Source organism: Balaenoptera physalus (genome assembly GCF_965194825.1).
Source record: "Balaenoptera physalus genome assembly, chromosome: 18".
NCBI classification, from domain to species: Eukaryota; Metazoa; Chordata; class Mammalia; order Artiodactyla; family Balaenopteridae; genus Balaenoptera; species Balaenoptera physalus.
This window is the reverse complement of record NC_138899.1, coordinates 34,827,149-34,849,558: the sequence shown is the minus strand read 5'-3', so window position 1 is coordinate 34,849,558 and position 22,410 is coordinate 34,827,149. Positions and strand designations below refer to the sequence as shown.

The 22,410-nt window shown below is 37.9% G+C and overlaps 1 long non-coding RNA gene across 1 annotated transcript; it reads left to right on the top strand.

Moving 5' to 3' along the window:
* Positions 1–2,444: 2,444 nt before the first annotated feature.
* Positions 2,445–19,589, top strand: LOC309647505. The gene is made up of 2 exons (XR_014256095.1): positions 2,445–3,027; positions 19,137–19,589. It is a non-coding gene; the product is annotated as an uncharacterized lncRNA (long non-coding RNA).
* The last annotated feature ends 2,821 nt before the right edge of the window (positions 19,590–22,410 follow it).

The following is a 22,410-nucleotide window of genomic DNA, read 5'->3' as shown; positions in this document are numbered from 1 at the left end:
GTCAAGTGTATCTTGTGACCAATGTCACATATTTCCAAAACTACCTGTTGATTTAGTGTTACAACTCTTGACCAAGAAATTAAATAGTTTAAATGGGGATTTAGACCTTGGATCTGGTCTCATTGATATTATTTCTCTAACCACATAAATTAAAACCAACTAAATTAAAAGAAAAGGAGCAATAAATCTCAGCACATATTTGATTTTATAAGTAGAAAAAAATATGATATTCAGCAAAAATAATTTTATTTATTTTACTTTGAAATTATTATTTTACCATTAGAAACTGATATTATTATTATTTTTAATTATCAGGATGTTGGCACATTGAAAGAAAATGGTTCTGTTAGACGTAAATAGATAAACAAACAAATAAATATATCTTATTGCTTAGAAGATATGGAATGTAGCAGATCTACATTTATATTTAAAAACATAATTTTTCTTTAATCTGTTAGTACTGGGCTGTTGCTCTTCATAAAACAGGTAGAAAAATATAAGTGGTATATATTTGTAATTATGTCAAAATATAGTAAACTTCTGGACAGAAAAAGTCCATTCTTAATTTTTGAATCAACTCCAGCAATTTCTTAATGCCTTAAATATAATAGGCCAACTAGGATATATTAAATTGTATCTTTTAATACACAACTTCCTGAATTTCAAATAATCAAATGCAGGTATAGCTTATTAGAATATTTAATCATATACTTTCATTACCAAATACTGAATTTTTTATTTTAAAAACATGTTGAAGATTATTCATTGAAAGACACATATTATAATCAATCTCAGATTCTTAGATTTACACATAAATATTCCTGTAGAATATGATGATGCAAATTCTGCATGGCAAAGTATAATTATCTGATATACAGGGGTATGTTTTGCAAATATTTATTTATTTTTATATACACTTTATCCTTGTCCAACAGAAATACTCTTCTAAAAAATAAAGATTATACGATCATTTCACATAAACAAGCACATTATTCTGTCTGGTGTCAATATTAACTCCTGTCTTGTCCATTTAATCTCTGATTTATTCAGTGTTTTCCAATGGATAAATGTTCTTCCCTATGGAGACTATTTTACATTAGAAGCAAATACTAGAATTCGAAAGCCTGCAAGTCCTACATCTCACTACAGATAAAGGCATGCAAGGAGCAGAGGCTTCCATTTATGATCTCTTTATCTCCAGGAAGTTATACTGAACACATGGTCATATATAACCCTTACTTTCCTCCAAAAACTCAAATATAATATATGTTATTGTAACCCTTATAATGGGTAACTGTCTTCATGGATGTGACCACTGACAAGGAGGAATATCGCCTTCAAGGTCCAGTCTGTTTGTGTTTGTTAATTAATTTTAAAAAATATTATAGGGGTGAGAAGATGGCAGAAGAGTAAGACGTGGAGATCACCTTCCTTCCCACAGATACAGTAGAAATACATCTACACGTGGAACTGCTCCTACAGAACACCCACTGAACGCTGGCAGAAAACGTCAGACCTCCCAAAAGGCAAGAAACTCCCCACGTACCTGGGTAGGGCAAAAGAAAAAAGAAATAACAGAGACAAAAGAATAGGGATGGGACCTGCACCAGTGGGAGGGAGCCGTGAAGGAGGAAAGGTTTCCACACACTAGGAAGCCCCTTCGCGGGCAGAGACTGCGGGTGGCAGAGGGGAGAAGCTTCGGAGCTGCGGAGGAGAGCGCAGCCACAGGGGTGCGGAGGGCAAAGCTGAGAGACTCCCGCACAGAGGCTCGGCGCCGAGCAGCACTCACCAGCCCGAGAGGCTTGTCTGCTCACCGGCTGGGGTGGGCGGGGGCTGGGGGCTGAGGCTCGGGCTTCAGTCGGATCCCAGGGACAGGACTGGGGTTGGCGGCGTGAACACAGCCTCAAGGGGTTAGCGCACCACAGCTGGCTGGGAGGGAGACCAGGAAAAAGTCTGCAGCTGCCGAAGAGGCAAGAGACTTTTTATTGCCTCTTTGTTTCACGGCACGCAAGGAGAGGGGATTCAGAGCGCCACCTAAACGAGCTCCAGAGATGGGCACGAGCCGCGGCTAGCAGCGTGGGCCCCAGAGACGGGTGTGAGACGCTAAGGCTGCTGCTGCCGCCACCAAGAAGCCTGTGTGCAAGCACAGGTCACTCTCCACACCACCCCTCCCGGGAACCTGTGCAGCCCGCCACTGCCAGGGTCCCGTGATCTGGGGACAACTTTCCCAGGAGAACACACGGCGCGCCTCGGGCTGCTGCAACGTCACGCCGGCCTCTGCCGCTGCAGGCTTGCCCCGCCTCCTCTGTGCCCCTCCCTACCCCCTGGCCTGAGTGAGCCAGAGCCCCTGAAGCAGCTGCTCCTTTAACCCCGTTCTGTCCGGGCGGGGAACAGACGCCCTCAGGCGACCTACATGCAGAGGCGGGTCCAAATCCAAAGCTGAACCCCAGGAGCTGTGCAAACAAAGAAGAGAAAGGGAAATCTCTCCCAGCAGCCTCAGAAGCAGCGGACTAAAACTCCACAAACAACTTGATGTGCCTGCATCTGTTGAATACCTGAATAGACAACGAATCATCCCAAATTCAGGAGGTGGACTTTGGGAGCAGGATATATTAATTTTTCCCCTTTTCCTTTTTTTGTGAGTGTATATGTATATGCTTCTGGGGGAGATTTTGTCTGTATAGCTTTGCTTTATAATAGCTTTATTTTACTTCACTATATTATATCCTCTTTCTTTCTTTCTTTCTATTTTTTCTCCCTTTTACTCTGAGCTGTGTGCATGAAAGGCTCTTGGTGCTCCAGCCAGGCATCAGGGCCATGCCTCTGAGGTGGGAGAGCCAACTTCAGGACACTGGTCCGCAAGAGACCTCCCAGCTCCACGTAATAACAAATGGCAAAAATCTCTCAGAGATCTCCATCTCAACATCAAGACCCAGCTTCACTCAACGACCAGCAAGCTACAGTGCTGGACACCCTATGCCAAACAACTAGCAAGACAGGAACACAACCCCATCCATTAGCAGAGAGGCTGCCTAAAATCATAATAAGGCCACAGACACCCCAAAATACACCACCAGACGTGGACATGCCCACCAGAAAGACAAGATCCAGCCTCATCCACCAGAACTCAGGCACTAGTTCCCTCCACCAGGAAGCCTACACAACCCCCTGAACCAACCTTAGCCACTGGGGACAGATACCAAAAACAACGGGAACTACGAACCTACAGCCTGTGAAAAGGAGACCCCAAACACAGTAAGATAAGCAAAATGAGACAAAGGAAAAACACACAGCAGATGAAGGAGCAGGGTCAAAACACACCAGACCTAACAAATGAAGAGGAAATAGGTAGTCTACCTGAAAAAGAATTCAGAATAATGATAGTAAGGATGATCCAAAATCTTGGAAATAGAATAGACAAAATGCAAGAAACATTTAACAAGGACGTAGAAGAACTAAAGAGGAACCAAGCAACGATGAAAAACACAATAAATGAAATTAAAATACTCTAGATGGGATCAATAGCAGAATAACTGAGGCAGGAGAACGGATAAGTGACCTGGAAGATAAAATGGTGGAAATAACTACTGCAGAGCAGGATAAAGAAAAAAGAATGAAAAGAACTGAGGACAGTCTCAGAGACCTCTGGGACAACATTAAACGCACCAACATTCGAATTATAGGGGTCCCAGAAGAAGAAGAGAAAAAGAAAGGGACTGAGAAAATATTTGAAGAGATTAGTTGAAAACTTCCCTAATATGGCAAATGAAATAGGTAATCAAGTCCTGGAAGCACAGAGAGTCCCATACAGGATAAACCCAAGGAGAAACACACCAAGACACATATTAATCAAACTGTAAAAATTAAATATAAAGAAAACATATTAAAAGCAGCAAGGGAAAAACAACAAATAACACACAAGGGAATCCCCATAAGGTTAACAGCTGATCTTTCAGCAGAAACTCTGCAAGCCAGAAGGGAATGGCAGGATATACTTCAAGTGATGAAGGAGAAAAACCTACAACCAAGATTACTCTACCCAGCAAGGATCTCATTCAGATTTGATGGAGAAATTAAAACCTTTACAGACAAGCAAAAGCTGAGAGAGTTCAGCACCACCAAACCAGCTTTACAACAAATGCTAAAGGAACTTCTCTAGTCAAGAAACACAAGAGAAGGAAAACACCTACAATAACAAACCCAAAACATTTAAGAAAATGGGAATAGGAACATACATATCGATAATTACCTTAAATGTAAATGGATTAAATACTCCCACCAAAAGACACAGACTGGCTGAATGGATACAAAAACAAGACCCATATATATGCTGTCTACAAGAGACCCACTTCAGACCTAGAGACACATACAGACTGAAAGTGAGGAGATGGAAAAAGATATTCCATGCAAATGGAAATCAAAAGAAAGCTGGAGTAGCAATTCTCATATCAGACAAAATAGACTTTAAAAGAAAGACTATTACAAGAGACAAAGAAGGACACTATATAATGATCAAGGGATTGATCCAAGAGGAAGGTATAACAATTGTAAATATTTATGCACCCACCATAGGAGCACCTCAATACATAAGGCAAATACTAACAGCCATAAAAGGGGAAATCAACAGCAACATAATCATAGTAGGGGACTTCAACACCCCACTTTCACCAATGGACAGATCATCCAAAATGAAAATAAGTAAGGAAACACAAGCTTTAAATGATACATTAAACAAGATGGACTTAATTGATATTTATAGGACATTCCACCCAAAAACAACAGAATACACATTTTTCTCAAGTGCTCATAGAACATTCTCCAGGATAGATCATATCTTGGGTCACAAATCAAGCCTTGGTAAATTTAAGAAAATTGAAATCATATCAGGTATATTTTCTGACCATAACACTATCAGACTAGATATCAACTACAGGAAAAAGATCTATAAAAAATACAAACACATGGAGGCTACACAATACACTACTTAATAACGAAGTGATCACTGAAGAAATCAAAGGGGAAATCAAAAAATACCGAGAAACAAATGACAATGGAGACACGAAGACCCAAAACCTATGGGATGCAGCAAAAGCAGTGCTAAGAGGGAAGTTTATAGCAATACAAGCCTACCTCAAGAAACAGGAAACATCTCGAATAAACAACCTAACCTTGCACCTAAAGCAATTAGAGAAAGAAGAACAAAAAAACCCCAAAGCTAGCAGAAGGAAAGAAATCATAAAGATCAGGTCAGAAATAAATGAAAAAGAAATGAAGGAAGCAATAGCAAAAATCAATGAAACTAAAAGCTGGTTCTTTGAGAAGATAAACAAAATTGATAAACCATTAGCCAGACTCATCAAGAGAAAAAGGGAGAAGACTCAAATCAATAGAATTAGAAATGAAAAAGAAGTAACCACTGACACGGCAGTAACACAAAAGATCATGAGAGATTACTACAAGCAACTCTATGCCAATAAAATGGACAACCTGGAAGAAATGGACAGATTCTTACAAATGCACCACCTGCCGACACTGAACCAGGAAGAAATAGAAAATATGAGCAGACCAATCACAAGCACTGAAATTGAAACTGTGATTAAAAGCCTTCCAACAAACAAAAGCCCAGGACCAGATGGCTTCACAGGTGAATTCTATCAAACATTTAGAGAAGAGCTAACACCTATCCTTCTCAAACTCTTCCAAAATACTGCAGAGGGAGGAACACTCCCAAACTCATTCTACGAGGCCACAATCACCCTGATAGCAAAGCCAGACAAAGATGTCACAAAGAAAGAAAACTACAGACCAATATCACTGATGAACATAGATGCAAAAATCCTCAACAAAATACTAGCAAACAGAATCCAACAGCACATTAAAAGGATCATACACCATGATCAAGTGGGGTTTATTCCAGTAATGCAAAGATTCTTCAATATACGCAAATGAATCAACATGATACATCATATTAACAAATTGAAGGAGAAAAACCATATGGTCATCTCAATAGATGCAGAGAAGGCTTTCAACAAATTTCAACACCCATTTATGATAAAAGCCCTGCAGAAAGTAGGCATAGAGGGAACTTTCCTCAACATAATAAAGGCCTTTTATGACAATCCCACAGCCAACATTGTCCTCAATGGTGAAAAACTGAAACCATTTCCACTAAGATCAGGAACAAGACAAGGTTGCTCACTCTCACCACTATTATTCAACATAGTTTTGGAAGTGTTAGCCACAGCAATCAGAGAAGAAAAAGAAATAAAAGGAATCCAAATTGGAAAAGAAGAAGTAAAGCTGTCACTGTTTGCAGATGACATGATACTATACATAGAGAATCCTAAAGATGCTACCAGAAAACTCCTAGAGCTAATCAATGAATTTGGTAAAGTAGCAGGATACAAAATTAATGCACAGAAATCTCTTGCATTCCTATACACTAATGATGAAAAATCTGAAAGTGAAATTAAGACAACACTCCCGTTTACCATTGCAACAAAAAGAATAAAATATCTAGGAATAAACCTACCTAAGGAGACAAAAGACCTGTATGCAGAAAATTATAAGACACTGATGAAAGAAATCAAAGATGATACAAATAGATGGAGAGATGTACCATGTTCTTGGATTGGAAGAATCAACATTGTGAAAATGACTCTACAACCCAAAGCAATCTACAGATTCAATGCAATCCTTATCAAACTACCACTGGCATTTTTCACAGAACTAGAACAAAAAATTTCACAGTTTGTATGGAAACACAAAAGACCCCGAAGAGCCAAAGCAATCTTGAGAACGAAAAATGGAGCTGGAGGAATCAGGCTCCCTGACTTCAGACTATATTACAAAGCTACAGTAATCAAGACAGTTTGGTACTGGCACAAAAACAGAAACATAGATCAATGGAACAGGATAGAAAGCCCAGAGATAAACCCACGCACATATGGTCACCTTATCTTTGATAAAGGAGGCAAGCATAAACAGTGGAGAAAAGACAGCCTCTTCTATAAGTGGTGCTGGGAAAATTGGACAGATACATGTAAAAGTATGAAATTAGAACACTCCCTGACACCATGCACAAAAATAAACTCAAAATGGATTAGAGACCTATGTGTAAGGCCAGACACTCTCAAACTCTTAGAGGAAAACACAGGCAGAACACTCTATGACATACATCACCGCAAGATTCTTTTTGACCCAGCTCCAAGAGAAATGGAAATAAGAACACAAATAAACAAATGGGACCTAATGAAACTTAAAAGCTTTTGCACAGCAAAGGAAACCATAAACAAGACCAAAAGACAACCATCAGAATGGGAGAAAATATTTGCAAATGAAGCAACTGACAAAGGATTAATCTCCAAGATTTACAAGCAGCTCATGCAGCTCAATAACAAAAAAACGAACAACCCAATCCAAAAATGGGCAGAAGACCTAAATAGACATTTCTCCAAAGAAGATATACAGATTGCCAACAGACACATGAAGGAATGCTCAACATCATTAATCATTAGAGAAATGCAAATCAAAACTACAATGAGATATCATCTCACACCGGTCAGAATGGCCATCATCAAAAAATCTAGAAACAATAAATGCTGGAGAGGTTGTGGAGGAAAGGGAACACTCTTGCACTGTTGGTGGGAATGTAAATTGATACAGCCACTATGGAGAACAGTATGGAGGTTCCTTAAAAAACTAAAAATAGAACTACCATACGACCCAGCAATCCCACTACTGGGCATATACCCTGAGAAAACCATAGTTCAAAAAGAGTCATGTACCAAAATGTTCATTGCAGCTCTATTTACAATAGCCAGGACATGGAAGCAACCTAAGTGTCCATCGACAGATGAATGGATAAAGAAGATGTGGCACATATATACAATGGAATATTACTCAGCCATAAAAGGAAATGAAATGGAGGTATTTGTAATGAGGTGGATGGAGTTACTCTGTCATACAGAGTGAAGTAAGTCAGAAAGAGAAAAACAAATACAGTATGCTAACACATATATATGGAATCTAAGGAAAAAAAAAAAAGGCCATGAAGAACCTAGTGGCAAGACGGGAATAAAGACACAGACCTACTAGAGAATGGACTTGAGGATATGGGGAGGGTGTGTGGTGAGATGTGACAGGGTGAGAGAGTGTCATGGACATATATACACTACCAAATGTAAAATAGATAGCTAGTGGGAAGCAGCCGCATAGCACAGGGAGATCATCTCGGTGCTTTGTGACCACCTAGAGGGGTGGGATGGGGAGGGTGGGAAGGAGGGAGATGGAAGAGGGAAGAGATATGGGAACATATGTATATGTATAACTGATTCACTTTGTTATAAAGCAGAAACTAACACACCATTGTAAAGCAATTATACTTCAATAAAGATGTTTAAAAAAATATTATAAATATTACTTTTTATAATACATACAGCATTTAGGTAAGGACACTGTGTTCCCCTCTACAAAGCTCTGCTTGCCCTCATTCTTTCTGGATTGCAAGACCAGATGCTGAGCTGAGAAAATTTTCTTTCCAGCAATAGCATCTGGCTCCTTGGCAGCCTCTGCTTGCTCTTGGGCTGGCTACACTGCAGTTGTCTTCAGGTTGTGAAATGGTAAGGACGCTGATGTGATATCTTATTCACTTGGATGCTGTGCCTTTTAACTTTCTTATGTTATCCCCGTGTGGGTATTTTTCATGCTTACAATCTTCTATGAATAAAATTTTTTGGGAAAAAGATTGATACCTGATATAACTTTCAATAGCAAATTACTGAAATTATTTTTGTCTGCGCAAGGTGAACCAGCCAGATGCTGGCACAAATCTAATATTTCTCTTATTGTAGTTTTTAAAAACATTCTCATTGCCTTGTTCCTTGGCCTTCTCTGTATATAAATATATGTAATTTTGACTCTTTATGTTTCCTCTGGTGAAGTGTATAAAATAATAATTATAATGATATTGATAACAGTAATAACTATCATTTCAAAGCCAGGGACTATACTAAGTTCTCATATTTAATTTCATTTAATTCTCACAACATTATACCATATCTTTCACATTCTTCACTTGAAATTGAGAAAAAAAATCTTAAGATCTGTAATATTTGATCAGGAAACTGACCAGGAACAAAGACAGTCATTATCAAAGGCAAACTTGTAGAAACTGGTCCTAGAGCTGGGGTTCAGTGACTTTTAAATGTTTTCAATATGACAATTATACTGGTCACAGTTTGATGCTAGCCTACCTTTCTCACCTTATTGCCAACCCTCCCCTGTGCCCTAGGCTTTAGTCTCATGAAAACAATCATGCCCAAGCATTTCAGCTGCCATCCTACATGGCATGCCCCTCCATGCCATGCCCCAGCTGCATGCCCCTCCTCACTCTCTCACTTTGATTGCATTCCTCTAAAAGCCAACTAGCTCCCAAACTTCAAATAAAGCAGAAGGATTGCTGTATTTGTGGAAGGTGTGGAAAAAGTCTCTTTTAGACAGGCTTAGATAGGATAATAACAGTAATAATACAACCAGATATTCACTGAGCATTTACTGCATTCCAAACATTCTGCAGTGAACTTTACATGTATTAATTTATCCATCCTCACAACACCCTATAGGATGGAGATTATTATGTGCCATATTTTATAAATAAGTAGAAAGAGACATAGAATAGTTGTGTCACTGCCAATGAAAAACAGCTAGTGAACCCAGTCACCAGGCATCCAGAGCCCACCCTCTTAATACCCGTACTACGTGACTTCTCACTCTTTCCTTAGTCCCCCAGGAGAAGTGCGTAAACCTTGGCTGTAGGTAATGCAGAGTTGCTTTGTTTTTGTTTTCGTTTTTGCTTCACCAATTCACCATAGAAAATCTCTGAGATTTGTTCCAGATACTTTGTATTTTAAAACATCACAGTTTCTCTAATAGTGTGTTTTGAACGTTTTCAGATGATGGAAAGCATACCAAATAGAAGTAGAATTCTTTCTCCTTCCCTCTCTGTATGTATGCATATATATATATATATGTATATGTGTATATATATATATATATATATATATATATATATATATATATATATATATACACACACACACACACAAGTATATATGTAAACACACACACCTATACTCTTTAGGTATGCCCATTATTTTGTTTTTTATCTATATGTACAGATAATAGGTAAATACATGATTGATTGATAAATAGAAAGATAAATAAACAAATATAAAAGGGAAAGTATTCTACTTGTATTTGATATATATTTATACACCATTTTTTTGTACAAGCTACTGAATATTTTTATGTTATTGAATTCTAGATAAAAGATTTTATATGTGTGTCTAGAGCAACATCTGTTTATAAATAACGTTTTCCAGAAACCATTTCAAATGATATCTCTATATGCATCAAATAAATGAGAAGAAAAATTATGTTAAACTAAAAGTAGAGAGAAATTAAAATAGAAACCAATATGCCACTAAAAAACATGATTTAAAAGCAGAAAAGTGTCAGGTGACCTCACATCAAACCTTGAGACCAAGTATGCTAACTGCAAGCTGACATGCTTAGTAGAGAGAATCCAAACCACAGAGTGTGAAAATGGAAATAACAATGATGTAAATGTCTGTCAGAAGTAAAACAATTATATAAGATAGAGGGGATTCAAAATTTCCACATAATGACTAGAATAGTAGACTATACAATTGAATATCCCTCAATAAAAACTGAGATTTTTCAAGTAGGTGGTAGAAACAATGAAGAGAGAGAGAGGTGAAGAAAATTAGTCAGACCTTTTAATGTGGGGGAGAAGCAAGGATTCCGTCTCTATTTGGTATATATTTATATGTCCTAAATGAATTTTTATCAATATAATTATCACTATTATTCTTTCCTAAATATTTAATTCTCAAAATACAATTTTCTTTTACCTTAAGTTAAACATTAATGACATTGTGGCATAAAGGAGACACAATACATGTCCGTATGACCAGAACAACTACTTCGAAGGGATGACCAAGAACTGAAAAGAGGAAAAGTTCCTTGTGACACCTACAAAATGTCTAAATTATATATGAACTATGTTGCAAAAGCTATTAAATATTATTTATGCCATTGCCCTCAAGATAAAAGATTATTTTGCTATGCCAGTAATTTTATTTCCTAAAAAATAAGCCAAACTAACACTTCCTTTTGAAATATTAAAGTGATTGAGCATTTTTTTCTTGGATAGACTCTGCTGAATAATTGCCTCAGATATCCACTTAATTTTGAATAGCGTTCAGAGTCTTATTTCATGAGTTGTCTTAAATCTCAAAGAAGTGAATACCAGTGACAACTGGCAAAACATATTTACAGCACTTGACACAGAGCTAATACCTTCAATTTACAAAGAGCCCATACAAATTTAAAAGGAAAGGATGATTGAATCAATACAAAAATCAACCAAGGATAGGAACATGTAGTTCACAAAAAAGAATAAGTGGCCCATAAATTTATGAAAAACTATTTATATTTATATGGTGGGTTTGTGTATAAAATTTATAAATATATATATATTATATTGATTAAACTGTTACTAGGAGTAGCAAAAGAAAACAATGAAAATACCTAAAGAGCCCATCAAGAGATACCTAGATGCTTAGTTATTATATTTTATATAATGGAATACTCTGCAAACATTAGAAAGAACAAGGACTGATATGGAAAAATCTACAAAAAGTACTAAGTGAAAAATGCAAAGATCTAAGAAGTATCTCTATTTGTGCTCACATTTGTGTTTAGAAAAAACACATGAAACACACACCTATTCATAATACTCATATTAGGGTATGTAAATGTTTTTCTAGAAGAAATCACAATATTATTATTTGTGATGTAAATCAAGATTCCATTAAATAATGCTTTTTTCAGAAAAATTTCACAAAAGGATCAGATATATTGAAAAAAAAAAAGAGTTCTGAAAACTCTGAGTTATCATCTCAAAAAGCCCTGGTTTTTCCAACATAAATTTATGTTTCAGCTAATTTGTGTATACTTAGCATTATAAATAAAAAAGATATTTAGCAGCTACTATAGACTGAATGTTTATATCCCTCTGAAATTCATATGTTAAGAATTAATCCCCAATTTGATGGTACTTGGAGGTGGGGCCTTCAGGGACTGATTAAGGCATGAGGGCAGAGCACCCCATGAATGGGATTAGTACCCTTACAAAAGAGACTACAGAGAGATCTTTTGCCCTTTCTGCCATGTGAGGACACAGTATGAAGATGGCCATCTATGAACCAGGGAGCAGGGCCTCACTAGACACCATATCTGCCAGCAACTTGATCTTAACTTCCCATTCTCCAGAACAGTGAGAAATACAATTTTATTATTTATAAGCTATTTATGTTATTCTGTTATAACAGCCTGAATAGACTAAGGCAACATTACAAAAGAATATACAATCTCCAGGTCCAGGCAGAAGATCTCTAAATTGGGAGCTCAGGTATACAAGCAAAATTTGTCATCAACTACCTAGAGCTTTTTACTAAGAAGCAAGGTCTCTAGGACTCAGTTTATTTGCATTTTCACTGTGAATGAGGTCGATTAAACTAATCAACAAGTTCTCATTGTAATTACTGTGAGCTGGTTTAGTGAAGTCAAGTTTTCACAGATAAGAAGGATTTGGACCACCTTTGAGAGTAGATAAGATACAGATGGGCAGAAATGAACAAGAGAACTCAGTATATGAAAAAATTTTTATGCAAGTTCAGAGTTGACAATTTTGAGAGCGTACTTAAGGAGTAGAGGATATAAAACAGACTTGAGAGAGAGGTGTTAGAACAGTGAAATGGAGGTAGATTAGGAAGGATTTGGAATCCAACTTGACCTTAGCACAGTAATAATATAGAAATTTTGAAATGAAAGAAACCTTAGAGATTATTGAATTCAACCCTTCATTAAAGCACAAATAAAGAGAGGTTAAATAATGTACAGATTTGTCACATTATAAATATTTTGTATCTAAGACTATAACTCCACACGTGCCAAGCCTATCTTACTGGGCACTGTATCTCCAGTCTGTCTTTGGTATGCTTGCACAAAAAGGTCACTGATTAAGTGGTTGCTGAATTAATTGCTTCATGCAAGTATTTATTGAGCATCTATTATATGCCAGGCACTGTTCTAGGATCTAGAGATTATACCATAAGCAAATCACACACAGCCTGTGTCTCATAGAGTTTATATTCTAGAAAAGAGGATAAGAAAATAAACAAATATATATAAATTCAATCAAGATGCTTGGAAAGAGCTTGGGGAAAAATTAAAGCAGGATGAGAAAGAGAGAGAAAGTTCTTGCAGATGGACTCAATTTTTCATTAAGTTGGCAAGGAAAGCCTCAATGATAGGTTCATTAGATTAAAAAAACTGAAGGAAGTGAAAATACCTGAAGTAAGAATGATCCAGGCAGAAGAAATTGCAAAGCTGAGGCTGGAGTATACTTGGCATGTTCAGGAAAGAGTAAGGAAGCTACTGTGACTAGAGCCGAGTGAATGAGGAGGACAAGAGTAAAAGGAATGTTTATAAATAGAATTACTGCAGGCCCAGATCAGGCTGGACATGGGAGACCACTGTAAAACGTTAAATTTTGAATTACTTATCCAAGGTCATATAATTAGCTGATGGAATAGCTCAAAACCAGCATGCTTAATTTTCTCTGAGTAATCATTACATTTCTTTTTTTTTTCTAAGATTTTTATTAGAGTATAATTGCTTTACAATGGTGTGTTAGTTTCTGCTTTATAACAAAGTGAATCAGTTATTCATATACATATCCCCATATCTCTTCCCTCTTGCATCTCCCTCCCTCCCACCCTCCCTATCCTGCCCTTCTACCTGGTCACAAAGCACCGAGCTGATCTCCCTGTGCTATGCGACTGCTTCCCACTAGCTATCTATTTTACATTTGGTAGTGTATATAAGTCCATAAATACACTACCACTCTCTAACTTTGTCCCAGCTTACCCTTCCCCCTCCCCATGTCCTCAAGTCCATTCTCTGGTAGGACGGCATCTTTATTACCGTCTTGCCCTTAGGTTCTTCATGATCTTTTTTTTTATGATTATTATTCCATATATATGTGATAGCATACGGTATTTGTTTTTCTCTTTCTGACTTACTTCACTCTGTATGACAGTCTCTAAGTCCACCCACCCCACTACAAATAACTCAATTTCGTTTCTTTTTATTGCTGAGTAATATTCCATTGTATATATGTGCCACATCTTCTTTATCCATTCATCTGTCGATGGACACTTAGGTTGCTTCCATGTCCTGGCTATTGTAAATAGAGATGCAATGAACACTGTGGTACATGACCCTTTTTGAATTTTGGTTTGCTCAGGGTATATGCCCAGTAGTGGGATTGCTGGGTCATATGGTAGTTCTATTTTTAGATTTTTAAGGAACCTCCATACTGTTCTCCATAGTGGCTGTAACAATTTATATTCCCACCAACAGTGTATGAGGGTTCCCTTTTCTCCACACCCTCTCCAGCATTTATAGTTTGTAGATTTTTTGATGATGGCCATTCTCACCGGTGTGAGATGATATCCCATTATAGTTTTGATTTACATTTCTCTAATGATTTATGATGTTGAGCATTCTTTCAACTGTTTGTTGACAATCTGTATATCTTCTTTGGAGAAATGTCTATTTAGGTCTTCTGCCCATTTTTGGATTGGGTTGTTTGTTTTTTTTTTTTTGATATTGAGCTGCATAAGCTGCTTGTAAATTTTGGAGATTAATCCTTTGTCAGTTGCTTCATTTGCAAATATTTTCTCCCATTCTGAGGGCTGTTTTCTGTCTTGTTTATGGTTTTCTTTGCTGTGCAAAAGCTTTTAAGTTTCATTAGATACCATTTGTTTATTTTTGTTTTTATTTCCATTTCTCTAGGAGGTGGGTCAAAAAGGATCTTGCTGAGATTTATGTCATAGAGTGTCCAGCCTATGTTTTCCTCGAAGAGTTTTAAAGTCTCTGGCCTTACATTTAGGTCTTTAATCCATTTTGAGTTTATTTTTGTGTATGGTGTTAGGGAGTGTTCTAATTTCATTCTTTTACATGTAGTTGTCCAGTTTTTCCAGCACCACTTATTGAAGAGACTGTCTTTCTCCACTGTATATTCATCCCTCCTTTATCAAAGATAAGGTGACCATATGTGTGTGGGTTTATCTCTGGGCTTTCTATCCTGTTCCATTGATCTATTTTTCTGTTTTTGTGTCAGTACCATACTGTCTTGATTACTGTAGCTTTATAGCATAGTCTGAAGTCAGGGAGCCTGATTCCTCCAGCTCCGTTTTTCTTTCTCAAGATTGCTTTGGCTATTCGGGGTCTTTTGTGTTTCCATACAAATTGTGAAAATTTTTGTTCTAGTTCTCTAAAAAATGCCAGTGGTAGTTTCATAGGGATTGCATTGAATCTGTAGATTGCTTCGGGTAGTACAGTCATTATCACAATGTTGATTCTTCCAATCCAAGAACATGGTATATCTCTCCATCTATTTGTATCATCTTTAATTTCTTTCATCAGTGTCATAATTTTCTGCATACACATTTTTTTCTCCTTAGGTAGGTTTATCCCTAGATATTTTATTCTTTTTGTTGCAATGGTATATGTGAGTGTTTTCTTAATTTCACTTTCAGATGTTTCATCATTAGTGTATAGGAATGCAAGACATTTCTGTGAATTAATTTTGTATCCTGCTACTTTACCAAAATCACTGATCAGCTCTAGTAGTTTCTGGTAGCATCTTTAGGATACTCTGTGTAGAGCATCATGTCATCTGCAAACACTGAAAGATTTACTTCTTCATTTCCGATTTGGATTCCTTTTATTTCTTTTTCTTCTCTGATTGCTGTGACTAAAACTTACAAAACTATGTGGAATAATAGTGGTAAGAGTGGGCAACTTTGTCTTGTTCCTGATCTTAGTGGAAATGGTTTCAGTTTTTCACCATTGAGGACGATGTTGCCTGTGGGTTTGTCATATATGGCCTTTATTATGTTGAGGAAAGTTCCCTCTATGCCTACTTTCTGGAGGGTTTTTATCATAAATGGGTGTTGAATTTTGTTGAACGCTTTCTCTGCATCTATTGAGATGATCATATGGTTTTTCTCGTTCAATTTGTTAATATGGTGTATCACATTGATTGATTGGCATATACTGAAGAATCCTTGCATTCCTGGGGTAAATCCCACTTGATCATGGTGTATGATCCTTTTACTGTGCTGTTGGATTCTGCTTCCTAGTATTTTGTTAAGAATTTTTGCATCTATGTTCATCAGTGATATTGGTCTGTAGTTTTCTTTCTTTGTGACATCTTTGTCTGGTTTTGCTATCAGGGTGATGGTGGTCTCTCAGAAGGAGTTTGGGAGTGTTCCTCCCCCTGTTATATTTTGGAAGAGTTTGAGAAGGATAGGTGTTAGTTCTTCTCTAAATGTTTGATAGAATTCACCTGTGAAGCCATCTGGTCCTGGGCTTTTGTTTGTTGGAAGATTTTTAATCACAGTTTCAATTTCAGTGTTTGTGATTGGTCTGTTCATATTTTCTATTTCTTCCTGGATCAGTCTCGGCAGGTTGTGCATTTCTAAGAATCTGTCCATTTCTTCCAGGTTGTCCATTTTATTGGCATAGAGTTGCTTGTAGTAATCTCTCATGATCTTTTGTATTTCTGCAGTGTCAGTGGTTACTTCTCCTTTTTCATTTCTAATTCTATTGATTTGAGTCTTCTCCCTTTTTCTCTTGATGAGTCTGGCTAATGGTTTATCAATTTTGTTTATCTTCTCAAAGAACCAGCTTTTAGTTTCATTGATTTTTGCTATTGTTTCCTTCATTTCTTTTTCATTTATTTCTGACCTGATCTTTATGATTTCTTTCCTTCTGCTAGCTTTGGGGTTTTTTTGTTCTTCTTTCTCTAATTGCTTTAGGTGCAAGGTTAGGTTGTTTATTCGAGATGTTTCCTGTTTCTTGAGGTAGGCTTGTATTGCTATAAACTTCCCTCTTAGCACTGCTTTTGCTGCGTCCTATAGGTTTTGGGTCTTCGTGTCTCCATTGTCATTTGTTTCTAGGTATTTTTTGATTTCCCCTTTGATTTCTTCAGTGATCACTTCGTTATTACGTAGTGTATTGTGTAGCCTCCATGTGTTTGTATTTTTTACAGATCTTTTCCTGTAATTGATATCTAGTCTCATAGCATTGTGGTCGGAAAAGATACTTGATACAATTTCAATTTTCTTAAATTTACCAAGGCTTGATTTTTGACCCAAGATATGATCTATCCTGGAGAATGTTCCAGGAACACTTGAGAAGAAAGTGTATTCTGTTGTTTTTGGGTGGAATGTCCTATAAATATCAATTAAGTCCATCCTGTTTAATGCATCATTTAGAGCTTGTGTTTCCTTATTTATTTTCATTTTGGATGATCTGTTCATTTGTGAAAGTGGGGTGTTAAAGTCCCCTACTATGATTGTTTTACTGTTGATTTCCCCTTTTATGGCTGTTAGTATTTGCTTTAAGTATTGAAGTGCTCCTATGTTGGGTGCGTAAATATTTACAATTTTTATATCTTCTTCTGGGATTGATCCCTTGATCATTTTGTAGTGTCCTTCTTTGTCTCTTGTAATAGTCATTGTTTTAAAGTCTATTTTGTCTGATATGAGAATTGCTACTCCAGCTTTCTTTAGATTTCCATTTGCTTGGAATATCTTTTTCCATCCCCTCCCTTTCAGCCTGTATGTGTCCCTAAGTCTGATGTGAGTCTCTTGTAGACAGCATATATATGGGTCTTGTTTTTGTATCTATTCAACTAGTCTATGTCTTTTGGTTGGAGCATTTAATCCATTTACATTTAAGGTAATTATCAATTTGTATGTTCCTATTATCTTTTTCTTAATTGTTTTCCTTTTGGTATTGTAGGTCTTTTCCTTCTCTTGTGTTTCCTGCCTAGAGAAGTTCCTTTAGTATTTGTTGTAAAGCTGGTTTTGTTGTGCTGAATTCTATTAGCTTTTGCTTATCTGTAAAGGTTTTAATTTCTCCATCAGATCTGAATGAGATCCTTGCTGGGTAGAGTAATCTTGCTTGTAGGTTTTTCCCTTTCATCACTTTAAATATGTCCTGCCACTCCCTTCTGGCTTGCAGAGTTTCTGCTGAAAGTTCAGCTGTTAACCTTATGGGGATTCCCTTGTATGTTATTTGTTGCTTTTCCCTTGCTGCTTTTAATACTTTTTCTTTGTATTTAATTTATGATAGCTTGATTAATATGTGTCTTGGCGTGTTTCTCCTTGGATTTATCCTGTATGGGACTCTCTGTGCTTCCAGGACTTGATTAACTATTTCCTCTCCCATATTAGGGAAGTTTTTGACCATAATATTTTCTCAGTCCCTTTCTTTTTCTCCTTTTCTTCTGAGACCCCTATAATTCAAATGTTGGTGTGTTTAATGTTGTCCCAGAGGTCTCTGAGATTGTCCTCACTTCTTTTCATTCTTTTTTCTTTGTTCTGCTCTGCAGTAGTTATTTCCACTATTTTATCTTCCAGGGCACTTGTCCGTTCTTCTGCTTCAGTTATTCTGGTATTGATCCCGTCTAGAGAATTTTTAATTTCATTTATTGTGTTGTTCATCACTCTTTGTTTGCTCTTTAGTTCTTCTAGGACCTTGTTAAATGTTTCTTGTATTTTCTCCATTCTATTTCCAAGATTTTGGATCATCTTTACTATCATTATTCTGAATTTTTTTTCAGGTAGACTGCCTATTTCCTCTTCATTTGTTAGGTCTGGTGTGTTTTTGCCTTGCTCTTTCATCTGCTGTGTGTTTCTCTGTCTTCTCATTTTGCTTAACTTACTGTGTTTGAGGTCTCCTTTTTGCAGGCTGCAGGTTTGTATTTCCCATTGTTTTTGGTGTCTGCCCCCAGTGGCTAAGGTTTGTTCAGTGGGTTGTGTAGGCTTCCTGGTGGAGGGGACTAGTGCCTGTGTTCTGGCAGATGAGGCTGGATCTTGTCTTTATGGTGGGCAGGTCCACGTCTGGTGGTGTGTTTTGTGCTGTGTGTGACCTTATTGTGATTTTAGGCAGCCTCTCTGCTAATGGGTGAGGTTGTGTTCCTGTCTTGCTAGTTGTTTGGCATAGGGTGTCCAGCACTGTAGCTTGCTGGTCATTGAGTGGAGCTGGGTCTTTGTGTTGAGATGGAGATCTCTGGGAGATTTTCGCCATTTGATATTACGTGGAGCTGGGAGGTCTCTGGTGGACCAATGTCCTGAACTTGGCTCTCCCACCTCAGAAGCAGAGCCTTGATGCCTGGCTGAGCCACCAAGAGCCTGTCATCCACATGGCTCAGAATAAAAGGTAGAAAAAAAGAAATCAAGAAGGAAAAAGATAATATAAAATAAAATAAAAGTTATTAAAATAAAAAACAAAAAATAATTATTAAAAATAATTTTTTAAGTAATTAAAAAGAAAGAAAGAAAGAAATAAGAGAACAACCATACCAAAAAACAAATCCACCAATGATAAGAAGCTCTGAAAACTATACTAAAAAAAAACAACAACAACAACTGACTGACAGAACCCTAGGACAAATGGTAAAAGCAAAGCTATACAGACAAAATCACACACAGGAGCATACGCATACACACACACAAAAAGAGAAAAAGGGAAATATATATATATATATATATCGTTGTTCCCAAAGTCCATCTCCTCAATTTGAGATGGTTCGTTGTCTATTCAGGTATTCCACAGAGGCAGGGTACATCAAGTTGATTGTGAAGATTTAATCCGCTGCTCCTGATGCTGCTGGGAGAGATTTCCCTTTCTCTTCTTTGTTCTCAGAGTTCCTGGGATTCAGCTCTGGATTTGGCTCTGCCTCTGCGTGTAGGTCACCTGAGGGCGTCTGTTCTTCGCTCACACAGGACGGGGTTAAAGGAGCCGCTGATTCAGGGGCTCTGGCTCACTCAGGCCGGGGGGAGGGAGGGGTACGGATGCAGGGCGAGCCTGCAGCGGCAGAGGCCAGCATGACCTTTCACCAGCCTGAGGCGCGCTGTGCGTTCTCCCGGGGAAGTTGTCCCGGGATCACGGGACCCTGGCAGTAGCGGGCTGCACAGATTCCTGGGAGGGGCGGTGTGGATAGTGACCTGTGCTTGCACACAGGCTTCTTGGTGGCGGCAGCAGCAGCCTTAGCGTCTCATGCCCATCTCTGGGGTCCGCGCTGATAGTAGCGGCTCATGCCCGTCTCTGGAGCTCCTTCAAGCAGAGCTCTTAATCCCCTCTCCTCGTGCACCAGGAAACAAAGAGGCAAGAAAAAGTCTCTTGCCTCTTAGGCAGCTCCAGACTTTTTCCAGGACTCCCTCCCGGCTAGCCGTGGCACACTAGCACGCTTCAGGCTGTATTCACGCCGCCAACCCCAGTCCTCTCCCTGGGATCCGACCTCCGAAGCCCGAGCCTCAGCTCCCAGCCCCCGCCCGCCCGCCCCGGTGGGTGAGCAGACAAGCCTCTCGGGCTGGTGAGTGCTGGTCAGCACGGATCCTCTGTGTGGGAATCTCTCCGCTTTGCCCTCCGCACCCCTGTGGCTGCGCTCTCCTCCATGGCTCCGAAGCTTCCCCCTCCACCACCCGCAGTCTCCGCCCGCGTAGGGCCTTCCTAGTGTGTGGAAACCTTTCCTCCTTCACAGCTCCCTCCTACTGGTGCAGGTCCCATCCCTATTCTTTTGTCTCTGTTTTTTCTTTTGCCCTACCCAAGTACGTGGGGAGTTTCTTGTCTTTTGGGAGGTCTGACGTCTTCTACCAGCGTTCAGAAGGTGTTCTGTAGGAGTTGTTCCACATGTAGATACATTCCTGATGTATCTGTGGGGAGGAAGGTGATCTCCACGTCTTACTCTTCCGCCATCTTGAAGCTCCTCCCCTATCATTATATTTAAATAATCAAATAAATATTAACAATGAAAATAACGTTTTAGACATGTTAGTTTGTTAGATTCTTGAATATTTGGGGAAATATTGCTTATGATGACTAGGCTCAAATTTTAGCTACTCTCTTTCTTTTCTCAAGAATGAACCATTTCTTTACCCATCTCTTGCCTGGGCTCCTACCAGTCTTTCCCTAAAAGAATCCCAGTTTTGACTTGCTCCCGTCATGACTTAATTACTTATGTCTCATTCCCCCAAATTAAGAGCAACAGAATTGCTTCAAAGAAGCATAAATCAATCTCCTGTATATAATATTAATATTTGGAGCTCTATTTAAACATTAAAAATACTAACAAATTGAAATACAAGCTTAAAAAAGAAACCTTAATGTAAGTTGTGATCTTTGGTGAAGAAAGACAAAGAACAATGCAAAAATTATGTCTAGATTTTAAGTCAACTGAGTATACAGTTGTCTTGGTTCCAAGCCCCCTACGGATACCAAAATCCAAGAATGCTCAACCCCTTATATAAAATGGTGTAGTATTTGCATATAAACTGCACACATTCTCCTGTATACTTTGTCATCTCTAGATTACTTATAATAACTAATACAATGTAAATGACATGTAAATAGTTACTGGCTGGTGTGTGACAAATTCAAGTTTTGTTTTTTGGAACTTACAGGAATTTTTTTTCCAAATATTTTCCATCAGTGGTTCAATCGGTGAATGCAGAACCCGTAGATATGGAGGGCAGACTCTACATGTTTTCTTTGAGGCGCTATAGTTTTCATGGCTAGTTTAGTAATCATGCAAAGTACTTAGTTTGAAGAAATGATTATTAAATCATCATAAGGATGTTAATAGTACAAACAGCAAATTATAGCAATCTCTGTAATTATATGTACGGTCCCTATTAAAAATTTACATGCCTTAGTCTGATTATGCTCAGGATAAAATCTCTTTTCCTACTACCAAAGGAAAATGCAATCAAAGCTAAAATTAGTCTTACTAAATTAAACAGAAATACTTTGACTATACCATGCTATATTTCATATTTCAAGCTATATTTCATATTCAACATTCTTCACCATCTAGGTATACAATAAGAGAAACAATTCAGCTGCTACAAGAGAAACAGATGGTGAAAGGCACCTGCTGACCAAACAGGAGCAGCAGGGTGGAATCAGGGTGGGTCAGCTCATCTGGAAAGGATGTTCGCAATTGTCATTACACACATCAATTGTTTCTGATACTACTGTATGTCATGCAGTGCCCAGAGGCCGTATGGCTTTCCTTGAAACATTTAACATAAAACTGCTGAAATATAATTTTGGCCTCACATCCTGAAATGAGTTGCTAAATCCCCACAATAAGAAATTAATGTTGCCAGCATTATATTATTTTAATTAAGCATCCCTCCCATCTCTAAAGATACAGGAGCATTGTTTGATGTATTTCCAATT